The sequence below is a fragment of the Nelumbo nucifera genome, chromosome 3, assembly GCF_055504915.1.
Source record: "Nelumbo nucifera cultivar China Antique chromosome 3, China Antique-T2T, whole genome shotgun sequence".
Classification (NCBI taxonomy): domain Eukaryota; kingdom Viridiplantae; phylum Streptophyta; class Magnoliopsida; order Proteales; family Nelumbonaceae; genus Nelumbo; species Nelumbo nucifera.
This window is the reverse complement of record NC_142651.1, coordinates 65,453,623-65,472,804: the sequence shown is the minus strand read 5'-3', so window position 1 is coordinate 65,472,804 and position 19,182 is coordinate 65,453,623.

Here is a 19,182-nt window from a genome sequence, read left to right as displayed (position 1 = left end):
ATGTTGGTGACTGTCCATGGACTCCCGAGGAGGGGAAGATCTACGTGTACCAATATTTCTTAGAGTTCGGCCTTAGGTTCCCTCTTCACCCTCTGATTTTTGAGTTGCTGAGGTGGTACAGGATCCCCATCAGCCAGCTTGTCCTCAATGCCCTTCGAACCATGGTAGCCATGTTGGTAGTGGCTTTGCTTTAGGATGTGGAGCTGACACTAAAGTTATTTTGTGCCTTGTTTGTGCCAAGGAAGCACACCTCAGAGGCTAGCATGTATTACCTTCAACCTCAGAGGGGTAAGCCTATTGACAACCCCTCGTCCGTCCATAATTGGAAGGACAAGTTCTCTTTTATCTCTTGTCTCGAGGGTTGGCCGTTCAGGTTGAGGTGGGGACAGACTTGTATGATGGTGGAGAGGTGCCTCCCCACACTTCAGAATGAGGAGGCCGTTGACATAGCCCACCTACTCGTGCTGGGGAAGGTTAAGGCCAAGCCTTTGGTTAAGGAGGAGTTTCCCTGGGTGTACGTGGGGCTCAGCCCTGCCCCCATTGGTAGGAGATGTCCTGTAGTCTCTTAACACGTTCCCCTCGTCTTCCTCAACTTACTAACTTGTGTTTTTTGATTGTTTGCAGAGGTTCCAATGGATGCAAAGAAGCTGCTATTGGAGAGCGTTCGCGCCAAGAAGAAGGCCCAAGGGGGCATTACTCTGGGAGGGAGGGCACTGAAGAAGTCTGTCGAGGGAGCACCTGCGAGGGGTGACCAGGTGCCCGCTCCTACTAGGGGGGCCAACCCGCAACAAGTCCCTGATGGCCAAGGGAACCAGGGGAAGAAGCTAGCAGCCAAGGGAGGAAAGAAGAGGTCAGTGGAGGAGACTCTACGAGACCGCCCACTGAAGAAGCTGGCATTCAAGGACCGGTCAGCCAAGGCTGCCAACCTCAGAGGGGTAAGCCTATTGACAACCCCCCGTCCGTCCATAATTGGAAGGACAAGTTCTCTTTTATCTCTTGTCTCGAGGGTTGGCCGTTCAGGTTGAGGTGGGGACAGACTTGTATGATGGTGGAGAGGTGCCTCCCCACACTTCAGAATGAGGAGGCCGTTGACATAGCCCACCTACTCGTGCTGGGGAAGGTTAAGGCCAAGACTTTGGTTAAGGAGGAGTTCCCCTGGGTGTACGTGGGGCTCAGCCCTGCCCCCATTGGTAGGAGATGTCCTGTAGTCTCTTAACACGTTCCCCTCGTCTTCCTCAACTTACTAACTTGTGTTTTTTGATTGTTTGCAGAGGTTCCAATGGATGCAAAGAAGCTGCTATTGGAGAGCGTTCGCGCCAAGAAGAAGGCCCAAGGGGGCATTACTCTGGGAGGGAGGGCACTGAAGAAGTCTGTCGAGGGAGCACCTGCGAGGGGTGACCAGGTGCCCGCTCCTACTAGGGGGGCCAACCCGCAACAAGTCCCTGATGGCCAAGGGAACCAGGGGAAGAAGCTAGCAGCCAAGGGAGGAAAGAAGAGGTCAGTGGAGGAGACTCTACGAGACCGCCCACTGAAGAAGCTGGCATCCAAGGACCGGTCAGCCAAGGCTGCCACCGTAAAGAAGCCCCCTATGAAGGGGTGTCCTGCAGGGCCCTTGTCCACCCCTGCATCCGCCCAGGACCCGGTTGGAGAGGCTTAGCGCCTCAGCCGGGTATTCAGTCTCCGTTGGCAGATTCACGAGGAGGACTCCATCTCGAAGAAGGGGGTTGCCAAGGCCCTGGTGAGTGGGGTGGTCCTTCCAAGGGACCACTTTGAGATGATGCAGAGCGACCCTTCGGTGCAGGTCTGCCTTCTCCCTCATACCATGTGGCCGAGGTATGCCTTCTCCCTCGTACCTCATTCTTTCCTTGGCACTTTGTTTTTCTTCTTGATCGCGATTTGCCTTATTGATGGTGCTCTCCTTCAGTGCAGGTCTTTCATCACTACGTTGGCATGGCAGACTGAATGTGACTTCTTCTCGAGCGCCTGAATCGGTTCGAGAAGATCAATGAGAAGCACGGGCAGCCATAAAGGCGGCTAAGGTAGAGAGCAGCCGAGACGAGGCCATGGCCTCCCTGAAGGAAGAGCAGCAGCTCCGACAGACGTTGGACGATGACTTGAAGAGGGAAAAGGTCTATGTCGACTACATAAAGGAGGCCCTTAAGAAATCTGAGGAGGATTGGGCCCGTCTTGATGGAGTTGCTCTGGGGGCCTCCAAGCAGGCAGCCGAAGCCGAGGCCGAAGCACGAGCAGTTGAGGCCCTTGAGATTTGGAAGAAGTCGGTGGAATACCAAAAGAGCCTCACCGACTACGTTGCCCAGTCCTACTTGGATGACATTGAGGACACGGAGAAGGTTGTTTTGCAAGTGTTGTTGGACTTCAATGTCGAGGGGCTACAAGTGTACCCAGAGTCCCCCAAGCCGAGCTTCCTAGTCCTCGACAAGCTCACTGATGGAGTTGAGGTTGCTGATGGGGCTGAAGACTCTGCCCTCCCCCTGGCTGGTGGTGAAGCATAGTTGCTTCTTTTCCTTGTATTCTTTTTTGTTTTTCCTATTTTGATGTACATGTGCTCGAACGCCAAGGCCACGAAATTTTTGGTAAATGCTTATAGGAAATGAATGAATGAATGATCAAAGCATTTTTTGCACAATGTTCTCTCCTTTTTTTCTCTTCTTTCTTTTTTTACCCGAGGGGTCCCTGCCCCTCCCAACGAAGAGATCACAGTTCAAAAAATGGCTTGTGATCGCTTGCTTAAGGTATACACTCGCTTTAGGTAGTTGGGGGATTGAGGCCGAGGCAAAAGGTGTGCGACTGAGGTGCAGCTTTCCTGGCTCACTTCCTCCCAAGCATTTACTTAGGCAAGGCCAAGGTGGCCTATCAGAGTGTGGGGGAGGGGCTGAGGTAGAGGTGTAGCTCGCCTGGCCAATCTCTTTCCCAAGTGGTTACTTCGGCGAGGCCGAGGTGATGCTCTAGGGAGGCCGGGGTTTCGAGCCAAGGCGAACCACTGACCAGTGGTACACCGGCTGGCTGGAGGCGCTTAGGTGCTATCTTCATTTTCAGAAAAGCTTTGTAAAATAGGATGTCGGCCGAGGAGCCACTATCAACGAGGATCCTCTTCACTACGAAGTTGGTGATGACGGCCGAAATGACAAGGGCGTCATCTTGGGAACTGTGACCCCCTTCAAGTCCTTGTCCATGAAGGAGAGGGTTTCCTGAGGCTTCAACTTCTTGGGGCAGGTCCGTAGATGCTCAACTGCCTGGCATAGGCCTTGCGATCCGAGGCCGAGGCTCCCCTCGAAGTCATGCCTCCAGCGATGACGCCGATGATGCCGACTACTTGTTGGTGTTGCTGCTTCTATTGGGAGGATGAGGTGCTATCCTCACCCCCGACGTACTGCTTGAGATGCCAATGGCGGATGAGAGACTCTATCTCGTTCTTCAAGTCATAATAGTCCTCCGTGTCATGGTCAGTGTCGTGGTGGTACTTGCAGTACTTTTTTGGGTTCCCCCTCTTGGGGTTCCTCTTCATCTTTTCAGGCTACTTCATGAATTTCTCCTCCCGACCTGCATTAAGATCTGGGTTCGGGTGGAGTTGAGTGGCATATACTGGTTGTAAGCTAGGGTTGAAGCTAGTGGCTTCTTATTGTCTTTGTTGTTGTTGTTGCGGTGGTCTCCACTCTTCCTTTTCTTCTCCGGGGGACCAATGTTGTGTTCGGCTTCCCATTCTTGATGATCTCCGGCCGAAGCCTCCTTGGCCACAATGTACTTTTAGGCCTTTTTGAGGAATTCGGCGGGGTCTTGGTGACCGAACACTTCAGGGCTGAGCTGGGGTGGAGTCCATTGATAACAACATGCATAGAGACCCTAGGGTCGAGGTCACAGACCTCGAGTTCTTCTTTATTAAAACGGTCGATATAGGATCGCATACTCTCTCCTTACTTCTGCTTGATGGACATTAGCGAGACCATGCACTTCTGGAATCGTCTACTACTGATGAAGCGAGCAAGGAACAGGTTGGAAAACTACTCCCATGAGCTGATCGACCGAGGTGGGAGGTTGGAGAACCAACGACAAGCAGCCCCATTGAAAGTGGCCTGGAAGGTTCGGCATGTCAAGGCATCGGAATACTCGTAGAGTATCATGAGCACTCTGAAACTTTCCAAGTGGTCATCAAGGTCTGAATTCCCATCGTACATCTCCAACGTGGGAGCTTTGAAGTGCTGGGGGAGGCTTGGAGATTATATCCGAGGTGAAGGCATCCATCCTCCTCGTCGGATTGCTCTGGCCAGTCGAGGCGTCAGCTCGGCTCTCCCGAACTTGGTAGAGCTCGCCCCTGATGGCCCCAAGCTCGGCTCGCAGTTCCGTAATCCAAGGGTCAGGTGGAGCTTGCTCCCCGTCTTTCCCTTGTGGGCTGTGGAGGTCCAATATTGGTGCGGGAGAGGTGCAGCGTCGGCCCTCAACCCTTGAGTGGCCACTACGACGGCCGAAGCGCCCGCCTTCGTCCCGGGGGTTCTCCCTCCTGCAATGGTGGTGCTGTTCAGAGGGTTGGTAGATGTCTTTGAACAACACTAGCTCTTCCTCCATTCGGCTAGGAGATCTCTCATTCCTCTGTGGTGGACTGGCGGGCTAGTTACTGCCAGACTTTGTGGGCTTGGTCCGTTGGAGGTCGGCTAGGCCGAGGGCTGGAGGTCGGCTAGGCCGAGGGCTGGAGGTTCGGCATGCTCGTGCTGGCTTTGGTGTTTTGACGCCCCGATGGAGTGGTCACTCCGAGGGGGACCTCCTGCCTGGGGGCAGACTTGTTCCATGCGCTGCGTGAGGTATTCCAGACGATCGAGAACCGCCTGGTAACCAGGTTCTGGGGGTTCCTAGCTCTTCATACCATGGTGTCTGAAGCATAGGTGATCTTAACTTTGTAGTGTTTTAAGGGATTGTCTTAGCAACGTTTCCCACAGATGATGCCAATTGTTGTTACTCGGGTTAGTTGAGGGCAACAAGGTAATTTTTCTACTGAGATTCGAAGGATAGCCGAAGGCTTTGAGGGTCCGGAGGAGGTGGGTTGAGGCAGATCACTTCTTCGGATACGGTAGAGGCCGAAGGCTAGTACTGAGAAGGACGTTCGGGGAGACCGAAGTGTAGTTGCTCACTTGTGCATATGAGGGGTCTGAGAGAGATCTTAGAAGTTGCTCTGCAAGGAAGAGAGTGTCAGAGGCCTTGGGTTGAAACATGAGGCAAGGACTCCAATGGTCAAGTTAGTGTCCGCATGAAGTAAACAATAAGTCTGGAGCCGAGGGGTCCAAATGAGGTCTCAAATAGCACTAAGTCCTCAGAGGAGAGAATATGAAAGTTCTCAAAAAGTTCTAGATCTTTTACCTTGCGGGAGGCACCTTGCCTTTATAGTCGGAGCTGTGTGGGAGTGGTTGGGCTCGGATGGCCCATACGCGAGCCATATGAGGGCTCGCGAGATATTCCAGCGGAGGCTACGTGGTGTCCCGTGATTGGGCCCGCCCGGTTCACACCGAAGGGGTCCACGTGTCCTTATGGCGACCCCATGCTGCCACCGTCATCCAACACGTGTCATCCCCGTATTGGGGGAGCCAAATGCGCCACTAGCCAATAAAATGCACTCCAGAGGTTTGCTTGGCTTTAATCTCATCTAGCATGTTATCCCTTCAGAAGTTTGCGTACTATTGAATTCCTTATTTTGTAATTTTAGGATTTATTCAACTACATTGCTAAGGAGTTAACAAAATTTGATTGACTCTATAAGTGAAAGCGGTTCTCAACTGATGATCTAGTTATGTTTCTCTTAGTTTCATATGCTTATCAACATTGTATTCCACTCCTTTGTTATTAGGTTGCAAAATTTGATCATTCTGTACTTGCTTTGATGGGGGCTGACTTTGTCAAGACATTGATGAATATTTTGGTTTTTTGGAGATGAGTAGAATGTGTTGTAGATTCATATATGCTTTGAAAAGCATGGATAAGCTAGAAGAATAAAGCTTGAAACCCTTTAATTTGCTCTTGGATGCTCTTTTTTATATTTTAAACTCTCATTTTCTAATTATATTTTCAACCAGTTGAATACATGTTGTTAGTTGTATGCCTTAAAAAGTTCGATATCCGAATTAGATTTGATATTGATGGATATTGAAAATTAATATTTAAATCCGATTAAATATTCAAATGTTCAATTCAAATTTGACTAATTAATTATTTTAGTAATTTTTAAATATATAAAATAAATATTTTATTTATATAAAGTATATAAATATATAAATTATTTATATAATTTAATTATTATATATAAATTATATAAAACATTTAAAAAATTTATATATTATATATAAGAATTAAATAATTGGTCGAATTCGGATATTTATCGAATCGAATCGGTCATATCCAAATTCAAATCCGATTAGCTATTCGGTATGAATAGGATATCTGAATTTGACCAGTTATATATTTTAATTATCCGAATTCGATTCGATTATGTCGAATCTCAAATTCAAAATTGGGTTTTTGAATACCGTTGGTAAATGGGCAATTTTGTACTATTCACATTTACTAAACAGGGCATTTTTGTTATTTATATTTGCAACTTTTAGTTCCATATGAATAGCCCATAATTTATTTGTTAAGTAAACATATTCCTAAGTATGTTAGAAATTTTGAGATATGTTTCAACTAACACAATGATTCTAAAATGGTTCCTATTCATAAGACTATTAAAAAGGCATTGATAGTCTGGACAGACTAGCACATATTTTGCTTGATGAATCTCAAGTCACTTGTATAAAGACACTAAGGTGTCGTTTGATTGCATTTTTTAGAGGTCTGAATCTGAAAATGCTACTTTTCAGACTTCACCCCTTGTTTGGTTTTACCTCTTAAAATTGGTCTGAATCTTATTTTTAGATCTGAAAATAATAGACCTTGGACTGGCTCTTAATGTGCTTAGGTGCATTTCAAAGACGGTGCATAGTCCAAAATATCCTTACAATATTTTAGAAATGACACAAATTACCCCTGACACAATATTTTGGACCTCTCTTTCTGTTTCTCTCTCTCTCTCTCTGTGTGTGTTAGAGTCCACCAAAAACAAACGATAGTAGTAATGGTTGAATGATCCATCAACAGTTGAACACACACACAAACTGAAACTGGTATATACTTATAGTAGAAATGAATTCTTATGTACACCATTTTAGAGAAAAAGAAGCATTAGTTACAATAAAGACAAAACAAATGCACCAGGCAAGATGCAAAATAGCAGAAGAAATTTAGAAATGGATCGTTATGATAGATTCGTAACTAGGATCGTTATCTCTGATAGCTATCCTAGATAACTGATCACCTTATCTCATTATCATATAGTTTATCCTCTGATAATTTCCTAGATAAACTCTAACTCTGTAATTGTTATCTTCTGTACATAATTATCCTCTTGTAACCAGTTCTCTATTTAAATGACTCGAGAGATCAGTCAATTCTTGAATTGAGTCATTCCCTTCTCATTGTTCTAGTATTGCTCTTATACCTCTGCAACTCGGCCAAAATCTCTGCGATATTGACACCCTCTCTTTTCACTTCTAGTTCTTCACTGCTCAGCGGAGCCGAAGGAACAGAAAATTCTAAAGAGCACCCTCGACTTCTAGCACATAATGCAGAAGCATTAACTAAGTTCGCACATGATTGAAGCTCCCCCATTTGAGAATGCACATGCTCTGCTTCAGAATCTAGAAGTCTAGAGAGAAACCCACATCGAACGAGTGGTCTTAATGCAGAAAAATGGAGCAACAATGCCCATTAACCAAAACCTCGATGAACAGGTTGAAAGTTTAGAGATTTAGGGAGGAGGTGCAAAGGTTCAACAAGAAGGGAAAACCATAAAACCATAAAGAAAAACCTCTAAACGGGTTCCCGAATTCAAAGATTAGGAAGAGACCAATAACAGAAGATTAGTTCTCTTGGGGGCCGAAGTAGAGAAGTTGGACGTTCATGATAGCATTGATAAGTTATAATTGAATAGAATGACCAAATGAAGGGAAAGAGAAGCAATTGTGCGCAGAACCTAGTAAAAAAGGCTGAGCCAAAGCATCAAAGCACTGCAAGGAAAGAGGGAACGAGCAGACGCAAGATACACTGTGCCGAGTATGAGTGCTGGTCAAGTTGCAGAGAAATAACAGAGAAGTAAACAAGCAAAAAGAAAAAGGAAAAAAAATGTCTTAGAGGAGACTGAGAGAGAGACTTTTCTACAATGAATGGATGTTCTCTTGTTTCGGAGATAGAAAGAGAGGAGGAAAAGAACCAGAGAGGTGTGAATGACAATGAGGAAGAAATGGAGTCTTTTCAGTTTGGTTTTTGTTTCAGTTTTGTAAAAGAGAGCAACGGGGACTGAGGCATGCAACACCACGTGCTTCTCAATGCTCTCTCTCTCTCTCTCTCTACCCTGTCTTCCCGTCACTGCTGTTGCAACTTGCAGCGGCGGCTCTCTCTCTCCCCCTGTCTTCTCTCTTTCTCGCTCTCTCTCTCCTCGCCCTGTATTCCCACCACCGCCGCTGCAACTTGTAGTGGCAGCTCTCTCTCTCCCCTGTCTTCCCACCACCACCACCGCCGCTGCAAGGCTTTCTCTCCCGCTCTCTCTCCTTGTCTTCTCTCTCTTACTCTTTCTCTCCCTCCTTTGTCTTCCCACCACCACTGCCGTTGCAACATGCAGCAGTAGTGGTTCGGTGAATAATAATAATATTTTTATTAATTATTAATTATAAATTATTTTTATTAACTATTAATTATTTTAATATTTTTTATTAAATTTACTTGGGTTATTTATTAATTATTAATTATTTTTATTAACTAGTAATTTTTAACTATTTTATTAATTTTTAAAAATTATTTTAATTTTTATTTGTGTAAGTTATTAATTATTTTAATATTTTTATAATCATTAATTATTTTTAAATTTTAGTCATTTCATTATTAATTAGTAATTGTTAATTTATTATTTTTTATTTGTATTATTTCAATATTATTTTGAGGTTGAAAATTATTTTTTATGAGATAATGCAAATTGAATTCAACATTTCCAAATAGTTTATTTTAGGGGTAAAATAGTAAAATTAGTAAATTTCAAATGGTAATGGGTTGATCCAAGACAAACAAACTTATGGATTCAGATCCTCTAAGAAGTAGAAAAGCATCTATGCCTCTTTTTATATTTCACAAGCCAACATGTACTACCTTCAGCCACGGAGGGGGAAACCAGTTGATAACCCCTTGTCCGTCCATAACTGGAAGGCCAAGTTCTTTTACATTTCCTGCCCCGAAGGTTGGTTGTTTAGGTCAAGGTGGGGGGAGGCCTATACGATGTTCGAGAGGTGTCCTCCTCTGCTTTGGGATGAGGAGGCCACTGCCATAGCTCACCTACTCGTACTGGGGAGAGTTCGGGCCAATTCCTTGGAGCTCCCTTTGGTGTTCGTGGGGCTCAGCCCTGCCCCATCAGTAGGAGAGGTCTTGTCTTTTAACACATTCCCCTTCATCTTCGGCTTACTGACTTCTCTTTTGCTTGCTTGCAGCGGTCCCCATGGACGCAAAGAAGATGCTGTTGGAGAGTGTTTGTACGTGGAAGAGGCAAGGCGGCAGCATGCCAGGGGGTGGACATAAACGCCGAGGAGGCCTGCCGAGGGAGTGCCCGCGAGGGGTGAGCGGGTGCTCATCCCTTCTAGGGAGGTCAACCAACAACAGGTCCCCATTGGACAAGGGGGCCGAGGGAAGAGGCTGACTGAGGGGGCAAAGAAGAGGCCGGTTGAAGAAGCCAACTGAGAGCAGCCGCTGAAGAAGCTGGTCCACAAGGATCGCCCTACTGAGGGTGCGGCAGTGAAGAAGTCTCTTGCAAAGGGCTGTACCGTGGGACCTTTGTCCGCTCCTGCATTTGCACAGGATCCGACCGAGGAGGGAGAGTGCCTCACCCGGCTGTTCCACCCCCGGTGGCAAGTCCGAGAGGGGGACTCCATCAGCGAGGAGGGGGTCGGCATGGCCCTGATGAGCAGGGTGGTCCCTTTGAGGGACCGATACGAGATGATGCAGACTGACCCCCTGTTCATATGTGACGAAGGTCTTACTTTCTTGGTTGTGGTAAGTTTCTTCTCTCGTACTTCGTCATTTCTTGAGTTTTGTTTGTTTTACTATCTGTGTTTGGCACAGGTCTGCCGTCATTTCGTCAGTCTAGGAGACCAAGTGGAGCTACTTCCCGACTGCCTTGGGAAGGCCGAGAAGATCAATGAGAAGCTTCAGGTGATGTTGGCTTCGGAGAAGAGTAGTCGGGAAGAAGCCGTCTTGGCTTTGAAGGAAGAGAAGCAACTTCGATAAACGTTGGAGGATGACTTGAAGGCAAAGCAGACTTGACTCGGCCGCGTGAGGGAGGCTTTGAAGAAGTCCGATGAGGAGTGGACTCACCTCGACGGGATTGCATTGGAGGCCTAGAAGCAGGCAGGGGAGGTCGAGGCACGAGCGGTAGAGGCCGTAGAGATCTGGAAACAGACAGCAGAGTACCAGAAGTGTCTCATTGATCATGCATCCCAGTCATACCTTGAGGGCATCAATGACACTAAGAGGGCCATCCTAAAGATGATGCCAGACTTCAAGGTGGACGAGATGGAGGTGTACCCGGATTCCCCCACCCTCGAAGAGATTGCCAAGGTCTCCCACAGGGCTGCTAATGGAGCCGAGGACTCTACTACTCCTCCTGCTACCGATGATGCATAGCTGGCTTCTTATCTTTGTGTTGTTTTTTACTTTGTTCTTTTTTGAAGTGTATGTGCTCGGCCTTCGAGGCCAAAGAAAAAACATTTTGGAAAGGCATACTATCAAAATGAAATGAAGAGCATTTTTTGTACATAGTGTTCTCTCCCTTTTCTTCTTCTTCTCTCTGTTGTTGTTGCTTTTTTTACCGAGGGGTCCCTGCCCCTCCCTTCGAAGAGATCACAAGGCAAAAAATAGCTCATAATGACTCGTTACACGTTCGCTTAAGGTAACTGGCGGGGAGTGACCGAGGTAGGGTTGTGCGACTGAGGTGTAGCTCGCCTGGCTTGCTTCCTCCTAAGTGCTTACTTAGGCAAGGCCGAGGTGGCTTGCCGAAGTAGGGGGGAGAGGCCTAGCTGGCTTACTTCCTTCCCAAGTGCTTGCTTTAGCGAGGTCGAGGTGACCCACTATGGTGGCTGGGGTCTCAGGCCGAGGGGAACCGCCAAGTTAGTCGGGGTAGCCATCTTTCTTTTGTCGTGCTGTGTGGAACCAAGAGGCCATCCGCCACCAAGGCGTGTGGTGGGGCATGCGATACCTCGGCCGTCCTGGTACACTTACGTTTGGCGAGGTGTTGAAGTTGGGTGTCCGTTACTGACCCAAAGGGAGCCATGTGCCCTGGAGATGGTCGCGCACGAGCGCATGGTCCTTGAAGGAGGCTATGCATGTCGGCTAATCGTGAAGCCGAGGGGTTCTAGGGACTTAGTGAGAATGCACACTAGTCGTTGAGCCCAAGAGAAACTTTGAATTATTCATTGTTTGGCCATAAAGGTTTACAATCATTGGTAATACATCCAGAGGTTCTCCAAGTTCCACGTCCGATGGACGGATCTTCCATTTAAGTTCTCTAGGCAAAAGGTGTCGGAGCCGACAACTTACTTGACTTTGTAGGGACCTTCCCAGTTGGGGCCAATCTTGGCTATACCGGGCTCGAGGACCATAACCTTTCTGAGGACGAGGTCTCCTTTTTGTTAGTGTCTCTCCTTCAAACTCGAGTTGTAGTAGCGAGCCACCCGCTACTGGTAGGTGGCCACCCTAATTTGTGCTTGCTCTCAGGCTTCTTCCAATAGGTCTAGGTTTGCTCTAAGTACTTCACTGTTCTCGACTTCGTCGTATGCTTCCAGTGTTCGGCCGCCGATGTGGTTGCTGCAGATGCCCTTGTGAATCTCTCGAAATACATACTCACCCTCTTTCGGATGGAGGCTTCGGAGGTAGGGTAGGGTGAAGATTCTTCAATACAATTTTCCTTCGAGCAAAGTGTAATGGGCTGCCTGTCGTCGGAGTCTCTTGGCTTTGTTCCTGTCGTCGGGCAGTTGCTTGGTTAAGAGGAAGTTGGTGATGAGGTCCATCCACGACGGCTCGACTTCCACTGGTAAGACCTGTGCTTTTTCTATGGAGGGCTAAGGTAGCTTTTCTACATGGACGATGCGGCCGAGGGCTGCATCCAAGGTGTTTGCCAACTTAGAAAGGGCGTCAGCTCTTGCATTCTCAGCTTGTGAGACTTGTTGCAGTGAGAAGAGCTGGAACTGTCAAGCTAGCTAACTTTGGCGAGGTACTTGGCTATGCTTTGTTCTTTGCCCTCATACTCATCATTGACTTGATTCACCACTAGTAGCGAGTCGTTGAAGACTTTGATATGCTAGGAGTTGAGATCCTTGGTGAGCTGCAATCCGACGAGGAGGGCTTCGTACTCGGCTTCATTGTTGGATGCTGGGAAATCGAATCTTAGTGCGTACTCTACTACGACGTTATATGGGGTGAGGAGGATGAGGCCTGCTCCACTTCCCTTGGCATTGGACGGCCCATTAACGAAGAGTTTCCATATGGGCTAAGCATCCTCATACGACCAATTCCCTTCTTCTGCTTCATTTTTCGGGTCTCGGCTAAAGGTGCATTTTGCTACAAAATCTACCAAGGCTTGTGCTTTGATTGCGGGTCTTGGCTGGTACTTGAGGTCGAACTTAGAGAGTTCGATGACCGGCTTAATCAAACGGCCCAAGGTCTCGATCTTGGTGAGGACAAATTTAAGGGGTTGGTTCGTCAGGATCACAATAGTATGAGCTTGAAAATATGGCCTGAGCTTCTTAGCCGAGACTACGAGGGCGAAGGCCAACTTCTCTACTTCGGGGTACCTGGTCTCGGCATCGCAGAGGACCTTTCTGACATAGTATATCGAACTTTGTATCTTGTCATTTTTTGCCAAGACTGAGTTGATGGCCTTGTCCTCAGTCGTTAAGTACAAGTACAAGATTTCTCTTGGTGTAGGCCGAGCGAGGAGGGGAGGTGAGGCGGGGTATACCTTCAGCTCCTCAAAAGTGCATTGGTACTCCTCCGTCCATTGAAAGTCTTTTACTTTCTTGATGGTAAAGAAGATGAGAAGGTAGCGGTAGGCCGACTTCGACATGAAGTGGTTGAGAGCAGCTATTTGGCCGGTAAGCCTCTGAGTCTCCTTCACCGACCGAGGGGGTGCCATGTCCAGTATGGCTTGTATCTTGTCAGGATTAGCCTCTATGCCTCTTTTAGTGACGACGAAGCCTAAGAACTTTCCCGAGGTGACGCCGAAGGCACACTTGGTGGAGTTAAGTTTCATGTTGAACTTTAGCAAGGTGTCGAATGTCTCGGTTAGGTTCGAGGTGTGCACTTCGGCTCATAGGTTCTTCACCGCCCTATCATCCACGGAGGCTTTGACGTTCCTCCCCATCTAATTCTTGAACACCTTGTTGATGAGGCATTGGTAGGTAGCCCCTGTGTTCTTAAGGCCGAAGGGCATCACTTTGTAGCAGTAAGTGCCATGCTCAATGATGAACGAGGTCTTCTCCTCGTTGTTGAGGTGGATCTTTATCTAGTTATATCTGGAGAAGGCATCAATGAAGCTTAGTAGCTCGTACCCTATAGTGGCGTCGATGAGGCTGTCTATCCTCGGCAAAAGAAAACTATCCTTTGGGCAGGCTCGGTTAAGGTTTCTTGGATGAAGCTGGCATCGAGTAGCTTGTCAACTTCCCCTCTTATGGCCTTCCAACGCTCTGGTGCAAAGTTCCTCTTCTTTTTCTGAACTAGCCTAGAGCTCGGGTCTACACTCCATTAGTTCAGATAGGCATTCTGGGGGAAGGTTGGACCCAATGCGGACTATCTTCTTAGGGTCGGCCTCGTCCAGGGGAAGGTTGGACCCAATGTGGACTATCTTCTTAGGGTCGGCCTCGTCCAGGGGAACCGAGATGAGGTCCTTGACCAGCTGGCCTCGGCTTGCTGGCTCCTCCCTGATGTCAAGGCCCTCTAGTAATAGTATTTCCTTGTTCTTGCCCTTTAGTGCTGCCACATAGCACTGACGGGCGGTTTGCTAGTCCCCTTGAACGAATCTGATGTCGCATTCGGTGGGGAACTTGAGGGCGAGGTGGTAGGAGGACATAGCTGCTACCGTGGTAGGAGGGCGAGCCGATCCTCATGACTAGGAAATCATTCATCCTTGCCACCTGCCGTGGCTCGGTTCCTACTGTGACAGGTAGGGTGATTCTTCCCTCTAGTCTAACCATGTTCCCGGAGAAACCGACTAGTGAAACGTCGGCTGGCTGGAGGCGCTTGGGCTGCATCTTGGTGGCAGGTCCATGAATGCTTAATTTCCTGGCATAAGCTTTGCGGGCCGGGCCAAGACCCCACCTGAGGTCGTGCCCCAAGCAATGACGTCGATGACGCCGACTACTTGTTGATGTTGCTATTGTTGTTGCTGCTGGGAAGATGAGGCACTAGGCTTGTTTCTAACAAACTACTTAAGGTGCCCTCGTTGGATGTGGTACTTGCAATACTCTTTTGGATTCCCCACATAGGGTTCCTTTTATTCTTCTCTGGCCACTTCACGTACTTCTCCTCGCCAACCTACATCAATATCTGGGTCCTGCTAGAGTTGAGTGGCGTGTATTGACTGTAAGTCGGGGCTGAGGCCGATGGCTTCTTGTTGTCCTTGCTGCTGTTATTGTTGCAGTGGTCTCCACTCTTCCTTTTCTTCTTCGGTGGTCTGTTGTTACGCTCGACTTCCCTTTCTTGGTGGTCTCCGGCCGAAGCCTTCTCGGCCACAATGTACTTTTGTGCCTTCTTGAGGAATTCCATCTTTGTCTTTGGCAGGGTCTTGGCAACCGAGCACTTCAGAGCCGAGCCGGGGTGGAGTCCGTTGATAGTGGTGTGCATGGAGACCATGGGGTCGAGGTCTCGGACGTCGAGCTCTTCTTTCTTGAAGCGGTCAATATAGGACTGCAAACATTTGCCCTGTCTCTTCTTGATGGACATTAGAGATACCACACTCTTTTGGCATCGTCTACTATTGATAAAGCGGGCGAGGAATAAATTGGCAAACTGCTCCCATGAGCTGATCAATCGAGGCGGGAGGTTGGAGAACCACTGACGAGCAGCCCCCTTGAAGGTGTCTTGGAAGGTCTGATACATCAGTGCGTCGAAGTATCCGTACAATATCATGAGCTCTTTGAAACTCTCCAGGTGATCATTAGGGTCTGAGTTCCTATCGTACATCTCTAGCATGGGAGATTTGAAGTGCTAGGGGAGCGACTCGGAGATGATGTCCATGGTGAAGGCATCCATCCTTCCCGTTGGATTGCTTTGGCCGGTTGAGGCATCGACTCGACTTTCATTGACTTGGCGGAGCTCGTCCTTAACAGCTTCGAGCTCAACTTGTAGTTTTGCAATTCGAGGATCGGGTGGAGCTTGCGTCTCGTCCTTGTCTTCACGGGCTCGATGGAGGTCGATGCAAACCCCAGAATACTCTGACGCGAGGCTGTGTGCTTCCCATTGGGCGGGGGAGAGGCACGACATCGGTCCTCTACCCTTGAGTGGGCACTTGGATGGTCGAGCTGCCCGCCTTCGTCTAGAAGATTTTCCCTTTGACGGCAATGGTGTTGCTCAGAGGGCTGGTGACTGTCGTCGAACCATGCTGGATTCCTCCCTTCGCCTGGAAGGCCTCGCACTCCTCTGAGGTGGGCTGGCAAGGGGACTACTTCCGGATTCTGAGAGCTCGACTTGCTGAGGGTCAGTAGGGCCGAGGGCTTGTGGTTAGACGGGCTCGCGCCGGCTCCATGTTAGACAGTTATATGCCCTCAGCTCCAATCAGAATGATGTACATTATGAATTTATTGTAAATGAATAAAGTACATATTTGATTCATGTTCCTATGGTGTGTTTCTGTGTAAATACCCTTAGACTGGACACTTATGAGACTCGTGTTAGTTTAGAATGTTCACGGCCGTTGGATAAGTCTGGGGAGATTTATCCTGCCAAGGCTGACACTAGTGTGTTGCCAAATGTTGGGGTGGCCTGTATCAGCCGCCTGGGTGAGACCCAAGGCACAAGAAGTGTAGGATTAATTGAATCTTTGAACCGGACCAGATTTCCAGTATTGCCTTGGACCTTGGAGATTGATGGGAAAAACTGGAAAGTTACACCCCACCTTTTCGCCTGTGGCCATGCTTAAATCTATTAGGATCCTGCTAGGTGTAGCAGCATACCATGACTACGAGATTTGGCAAATGGATGTCAAAACCGCATTCCTGAATGGAGATCTTAGTAAAGATATCTACATGCAGCAGCCGCAAGGCTTCATTGCTGTTGGTTAGGAACACATGGTATGTAAACTTAATAGATCCATATATGGACTTAAGCAAGCTTCTAGGAGTTAGAACATCCGTTTTGACTCTGCCGTCAAATCGTTTGACTTTGAGTAGAATCCGGATGAGCCTTGTGTTTACAAGAAGTCTAGTGGGGATAAGGTCACCTTTTTGGTGTAAAATATATATTTTTTTTATTTTTCTAGACTGAATGTATAGGATTTGATGAAGAATGTAATTAATTAATAGAAATAGGATTTCTGTAATTTTTTTATTTTCTTGATTGGAGAAGGCGGCGGCGCTGGAGATTAGCAGATGAAGGGATTGCTTTCTGCATTTTGCAGTTTATGAAACTGCAACCCTAGTAACTAACCTCTGTTTTGCAGGTGATGTGAACAGTCCATATCTGATTTATGATTGTCCAAAAATCAGAAATATTAATTTCAGATCTTTCTTGAATTAATTCTTGAATTGAAAATCAGTTTCGGACCATCTCGGACCGGATTGGACCAAATCTGTTTGGACCGAATCTAGAGTTCGAAAGGGGACTACTTTCAGTCCAGTTTTCTCACACTATCAGGCCCAAATCTGATGTTCAATTAAAGGGATTAAGTCGGCCCACCTGTAAAGCCCAGTTTTAAAGGGTTAAAACTGCAAAAGCCCACTATGATGAGAAAAGCTATGTGGGATGAACTACCAACTGCGATTCAACCCATATACCTAGACGACATTAATTGTTAATGTTATGGATTTTAATTGGGCTGATTAATGGGCTTTACAGTAGTTAATTGATTGGATCAATTCTTCCATATCATGTGATGTGTGGATGTTTGATGTGTTGTGACCATGGGCCATAAGCACTTAGCCCATGATGACTCGTTAGTGGTTCTTGCGCATTCCATGGCTGAATGCACATCATTGCCATGGTGTCCCATAAGGTCATTGGATGATCCCTCCTTGCTTGGTGAGCCCCACAACCCTGAAAAGGGAAGCGTGCGGAAACCCTAGCCGATTTAGGCTCACCATAAATCTGACATTATGAAAGTCAGTGGGAGCCACTCTGGTTTGACCTAAATTAACTAGGGCGTAATTGTGTTCCCTCCAGCAAATATGAGTGCATGTGATAGGGAGATCCATATGATGGACTCTCTAAAGGCCTTCCGTCATTAGCAAGATGATAGGTCTTTCAGTAATGAGGAAACGCACCAAAAAATTGGGCTATCCATTTGCTGTTGGGTCTGTAGAGTGTTTCATAAGATGATAGGGGCATCATAGACCGATGTGGGAGGGGCTTCACTAGAAAATGGGAACTCTCTCACGGTACCTTGGCATAACCTGAATGTGATGGGTGAGCACTCACTGGACAGAAAGGTTTACCTGAAAACGGCTCTGAACATTGTCTGACAGAGGCCAAAGGGAAACTCATACGATGAGTGGATATGATCCGTCACGGAAAGGTGGTGTGGTTATGCAGCTAAAACAGTTGGCTCCATGCATCCTATGTGATTTCCCACATTTCCAAAGACAGTTTACCGTTTTCGTCACTGAGAGAGGAGGGAAATCTCAGAGATGAACAAATGGGAATGGAACATAGATTAAAAGACATATCTATGTAGGTAACATGAATCAAACTAAAGGTTGTGGACTAATGTTTTGCTGTTTTACCAGAAAATGGCAAACGGAAAATTTGCTAAGTTGCTTGACGACAACAAGCTTAAGGGGCCCAATTATGTCGATTGGTACAGAAACCTTATGCTGGTTCTAGCTTCAGAAAAACTGGATAAGGTGGCTAAAAATCCTGCTCCGGATCGTCTAGGGGACAGGGCTTCTGAGGCCCGAAGGAGAGAATACCAAGAATGGAAGGATAAAAACTCCCTGGCCTTCTGCTATATCATAGCCTCTTTGGACAATTCGATACAGAGGCAGTTCGATCAGATCAAACTCGCCAAAGACATATTGGATAACCTGAAGACTATATACGAAGAGAAGAATCGTTCTACTCGACAAAAGGTCCTGAAACAGTTCATGATCGTGCAGATGACTAAGGGGCAGCAAGTGCATGATCATTGTCTTTGGATGATTGGCTACATAAACGAGCTGGAGGCCTTTGGTTCCGGGCTAGATCTGGTTACACAGATCGATGCTATTCTCAACTCTTTGCCTCTGTCCTTCAACCCGTTCATTATGAATTACAATATGAACAAGCTGAATGTTCGCGTCCAAGAGCTCAACAATATGTTGCAAAGAGCTGAGGAACTAATAAGGAAGGATGAGCTGATAGCCATGCTTGTTGAAGCTGGCAAATCTGGCAAGAAGAGGAAGGCAAAGAGAAAGCCTCAGAAGAAAACCACCAAATCTAAGAAACAAAAGAAAGACAAGGCATTCGATGCCTGTCACTTCTGCAAGCAGGCCGACCACTGGAAGAGGAATTGTCCCGCCTACCTGGAATCTAAGAAAGGTACTTTCGAAACTTGTGTCATGGAAACTAATTTATTAGTGACTTTTGTGTCCTGGTGTGTTGACTCTGGGACTTCAACTCATGCGTGTAATTCACTGCAGGGGTTCAAAGTAAGCAGAAGGTTGAGTGAAGGAGAAGTGACACTATACCTAGAGACTTCTACAAGTGTTGTAGCTACGGCGATAGGAACCGTAGAATTGAATTTTAGAGAAGGGATTCTTGTACTGAAAGATTGTTTTTATGTACAAAATCTAAGAAAAATTTGATTTCTGTTTCTAAACTGTGTGTGGATGGATATAATGTCTCTTTTAGTAATATGATTAC